General features: G+C 38.0%; 1 pseudogene; it reads right to left on the reverse strand.

Annotated features, from left to right (window-relative positions):
• Window positions 1-291: 291 nt before the first annotated feature.
• Window positions 292-822, reverse strand: LOC109686652 (N-alpha-acetyltransferase 50 pseudogene; annotated as a pseudogene).
• Between the last annotated feature and the right edge of the window lie 4,776 nt (window positions 823-5,598).

Below are 5,598 nucleotides of genomic sequence, written 5' to 3' on the forward strand. Positions count from 1 at the left end.
GTTTTTCTACTTATGTGCTCCTTTTTGCTTGCCTGAAAGTATTTGCATGTTTTAAAGCAATGGAAACCGTACTTCTTTGCTGTGAAACTAATCACATCTACTTCTCTATCACTCATTCCAAACACTTCACAAAAATGACAATAATGGACACAATCCAAATGTGATTATTTTTTAAAAGTCTTCAAAGTATCAAAACTTTCAGAGAAAAAAAAAGACAGAAAAACAAGAGCAAGAACAACATTTATTTCACTTTCTTAAGCGAAAAACGGAGGGAATCCATGGGCTTTTCTGTTATTTGGTGACAACAAGAACAAGGAAGTTCATTTGCAATTTGTTCATTGGCCTTTGTTGAGTATCTGCAATCTGACCAGAAGGGACTTTGAGGTTTTGCTGACACAGGCTCCATCCTCTTATATTAATTCTTCTTTGTCTCAGTAATCTCAAAGCTAAACTTCCTGTAGAAGTCAACGGCTGACTCATTGCAGATGAACAGGTAGATGTTGTCAAAGTGCCGGCTTTTTCACAGATGTTTAAGACATGATTTCATATCACAGTTCCTATTCCTAGCTCTCAGTAGGTATAAGACATCCTAGTATCATGCTGTAAAATCTCTTCTGGTTCTGGGGATGGAACCACCCTGAAAATCCTGCATATACACAGCAATGTCATCGAAACAAGCAAGTTCTGCCAGCTTGCCAACCTCCACCACATTCTATAGAACTTGTCATTGTAGTGGACTGGGAATATGATCTGGTTCAATCTCTTCAATTGTTTAATATTGTGTGGTGTCACATTTTCCAGCTCCATCAGGCTACCCCTCATTTTCCCTGCCTCTGAGACCGCTGTTACCACCAATGCCAATGCCACATGGTCCTTACCACTGTGAGCTCACACCACTCAATCCCACTAGCTGGCTTCCTGAAAGTGAACTGAGGGAGTGATGGAGGCCATGGAAACCTGGTGCAACCCTGAGTCTCCCAAGGGGGCAGGGGAACCTCCCAGCACTAAACAGTATCATATATTCTCTACTCGTGCACACTAGGCACTCAGTTCCAGGCAGCTACCACCAGCCAGATCTGCCTCTATGCTGTTTGAATTTATTATCTTAAAGTTATGACCTGAGTATTATAACCATGTTTTACAAATGAGGGAAGTAATGCAGAGAGAGTGAGTACATCTCCTAATATCTTTCTCATCAGTGATAAAATCAGATTGTGAGCTTCAGTCTAAATCAGATCCCAGCTCTTTTTACTATGACAAACTCATGTTCATCAAATAAAGATTACAAAGATTTATTGTGCAGGACTTTGAGCCAGTCACTAAGGAGACTGTGCCTAGAAACATCTTGCTTCCGCTATAGTGGACAACACCATAAATGGTCTGCTCTATCAGGAGACCAAATTCCCATGTGATCTTCCAGCAATGATGTGGGTTAGCCATGAATCTCAATAACTCAGGTCCTAGTCTCCCCATGTTTTAAAGAAGGGTCTGTGATTAAAATGAGCTTTATGATATTTTCAGTTCAAAAATTCTAAATTTCTGCATCAATGGCAAAATAAAAGTGAAGAATAATATGTATTTGTTTTCTTAAAGCACAGGAAGGACAGAAGTGGGGTTGAGATTGTGCAGGATAAAAACCTTACTCCTATAGCCAACATACCATGAGGACATATCAACACACTGAATAAATAAAATAAGCAAATGGAAAGACCTTGTATTTGCCTTAGCCTGACAAGAAGCAGTTCTTGAAATGATTTGATATATTTTTTTTTTTGGTGGGCAGGGGTTTGAACTCAGGCCCTCTACTGCTTGAGCCACATATCCAGCCCTATTCAGGTACTAGAAGTTAAACTGAGATGTAATCCCACAATGCACTATGAAAGGAAGAAGGATGTAAAAATGGAAAGAAAATATAAATATAGTTTGTCCTGATGAACAAGTTACAGTTGTGGACAACTGATCCTAAATCCCTTAGGGACCATCAGGTAAGAAATGTAGAAGATACCTTAAAGATACCCTACCTGCCTGGAAAGAGAGATGACAGTTTTGTCTACCAGCATTCTTATGGAGCCATATTCAAGGGAGGCTAGCCAATCACTTGACTTCCCACCATGGAGGAGACAGTGATTTGATTTTTCAGCATTTGGGTCTTGTTTGAAATTGGACTTAACGTCCCTGTGGCCAGGCTTCTTCCACACATACCTGTGGACTCATTGAATGATTTGTTCCCTGTCATGTTGCACACAATGTTACTTCCAATCAGAAAAGTCAGTTGACAATAGAAAAAGGAAAGTTAATAGACTGAAGCTCTGGAGGGCCACTGGTCTTTCCTGGTATTCCATCACACAGAAGCAGCTGGCCTTATAGAAGAGTGGGATGGTGTATTGATTTGCTTCACCAGTTGGAAAACAATACCATATGAATTTTGACTTTTGACCCATAGGACATATTATATCTTCTGAAATAGGAGCTGGTAGTTAAGAGATAACCTGAAGTGATCAAACCAGTGAGGCCAAAGACAGACCTCACATAAACACAGGTGCCTCAAGATCTCCAGGGCTCTAGCTCCCAGCTTGTGGGGTCTTACTGTTCAGGTAGAAGACATGGGAGTGAGTGAGCACATCTTCAGCATATGCTGGCCTCCAGTTTTTGGGACACTTAAGTTGATGCTGCATGGAGAGTTCACGGGCCACAAAGTACTGACCAGGCTGCAGACTTTTAAACAAAGTAAATGTAACCATTTTGACATAAGTTTTAGAATTATTTTTCAGCCACAAATAACAGATGATTCTCTATACTAACAGATAAAAATAATTTTGGTCACTTCAATAGATGTAGGCAAACCACTTTATAAATCTCAACATATTTATGGTAAAAAGAAAAAGAAAACTCTTAGAAAATTAGAACTGGAAGGAATCTCCCTTAAACTCATTAAGACTTTCTACTAAATGCTTGCACCATACATCCTACATACATTGAACTAGTAAGAGATTTCCTCCTTGTGATTAATAAAAGAAATGAGGACAATTGCTATCAGCTCTTTCATTTCACCTGAAACTGTAGGTACCATGAATGGGCATAGAGTATTAACTGACAGAGATGATAGAGGATAGATAGATAGATAGATAGATAGATGATAGATAAGCAGCAGAGGAATAAATAAATAAATAAAATGAAAGAAGGAAATAATAAATAAAGAAAGAAGAATGGAAAAAAGTAAACTGTTAATATTTATAGGTGACAATTCAGAGCTTAAAAAAGTCTGGACAGGGTGGTTCATTTCTGTAATCCCAGCTAGTAGGGAAGTGGACATTGGGAGTATAGCAACTCACAAAAAATTAGCAAGATCCGCCTCAACCAACAAGCAGAGCATAGTACACATGCCTGTGATTCCAGCTACATGAGGCTTTAGGTAGGAGGGTCATGTTCTGAGGTAAACCCCAGGCAAAAACATTAAGCCCTACCCAAAAAAATAACTAAAAGCAAAAAGATCTCTGGGGGCATAAGTCAAGTGGTAGAGCACCTGTCTTGCCCAGCAAACACCCAGTTCTGCAAAAACCAAAGCGAAACCCACTTAAACAGAAGGAATACATAGGAAATGAATTAATTAAAATTAGCAAGTTATCAAATAAAAAAACCCATAATCAAAACTAACTTGTTCTTAACTGCCAGCCAAGTCATATGAAAATAGATCTTTACAAATATATGATGTAAAATTCCAGATAACTTGCAATAAATCTGAGGAGATATGTTTGAGAACTCTTCATTGAAATGTAAAGCAGTAAATAAAAGCCATAAATACACTTAGAAGATCACTCAATGTTTGCATTGAGAGGCTCAATGTTAGTATATGCCAATCCCACTAAACTAACCTTCAAGTAAACTGCATTATAACAAAAATTATGGTAGGATTTTGGTGGAAATTGACAAACTGATTATAAAATTCATATCAATGGAAAGGATCAAGAATTGTCAAAACAATCTTTAGGAGTACTGAGGAGATGGAACCGGAAAAAGAGGAGAAGAACAAAATTAGAGGGCCCACAGTGATAGATATCAAAATTTATTATGAAACTATAGTAAATAAGGCACTGTGATATTGGTATAGACTGCTAAATATTCCATGGATTAACAACTGAGAGTCAAGTAACAAAACCCAAATATGTGTGGTCAATTGATTTAGAACGAAATGATACTACAGGGCAATGACAGAAAGGATGGTCTTGTTAGTGCAACGAGCCAGATCATTTGCATATTCAGATGGAAAAAATGAATCTTGGTCATTTGCTTCGTACCATAGTAATTCTAAGTGGATTGTAGATCTGAATGTGGAAGTAAAATTATAAATCTCCTAAAGGAAACCATAGGCAAGTATAGATTCTTTAATGGAATGCCAAAAATAAACCATTAGTCACAAAGGAACACACTTGGTAAAATTAAGAAATTACAAAAACTTAAAAAATAAAATCAGGAACAAAGCATATATTTTTCATACATTTGTGAAAGTCTCATTAAAGCAAAAAGACCAATCATGGAGTAGGAAAGAGATTATTTGCAATATCTCACAAAGAACTCTTATCTAGAACATGTTAAAAATTCTCACAACTAAACTTGAGCTAAATGTGAAAAACATCTGAATTAGCAGTTCACAACACAAGAATGTCTAAATGGCTAATGGATACACGTGAAGCAGTTCAACTTTAGTGATCATCAGGGAAGAATAAATTAAAAGCACAGTTTGACAGCACGTCACAACCAACAGAAATTTCAGAAAATAATAAACTTAAGCAAGAGCAAGCATTAAGGAAATGCTCGCATCTGCGGGTGGGAGTGCAGTTTGCAGGACCACTCAGAAAACTGTTGAACAAATGCATCCATGCCCCCTAGGGACCCACAGTTTCATTCTTAGATATACACTGAACATAAATATATATATTTAGCAAAAGACATGTAACAAAATATCCATAGCAACATTATTCAGAATTCCAAGGAAAATTATTTTTTATATTTTTTCTCCCCCCTGCCCCCACCCCCTCCCTTACCACTCACTCCACCCCTTCCCTCTCCCCCCACCCCCTCAATACCCGGCAGAAACTATTTTGCCCTTATTTCTAATTTTGTTGAAGACAGAGTATAAGCAATAATAGGAAGGAACAAGGGTTTTTGCTGGTTGAGATAAGGATAGCTATAAAGGGAGTTGACTCACATTGATTTCCTGTGCGTGTTGTGTTACCTTCTAGGTTAATTCTTTTTGATCTAACCTTTGCTCTAGTTCCTGGTCCCCTTTTCCTATTGGCCTCAGTTGCTTTTAAGGTATCTGCTTTAGTTCTCCGCATTAAGGGCAACAAATGCTAACTAATTTTTTAGGTGTCTTACCTATCCTCACCCCTCCCTTGTGTGCTCTCGCTTTTATCATATGCTCAAAGTCCAATTCCCTTGTTGTGTTTGCCCTTGATCTAATGTCCACATATGAGGGAGAACATACGATTTTTGGTCTTTTGGGCCAGGCTAACCTCACTCAGAATGATGTTCTCCAATTCCATCCATTTACCAGCGAATGATAACATTTCATTCTTCTCCATGGCTGCATAAAATTCC

Source organism: Castor canadensis, chromosome 11 (assembly GCF_047511655.1).
Source record: "Castor canadensis chromosome 11, mCasCan1.hap1v2, whole genome shotgun sequence".
Classification (NCBI taxonomy): domain Eukaryota; kingdom Metazoa; phylum Chordata; class Mammalia; order Rodentia; family Castoridae; genus Castor; species Castor canadensis.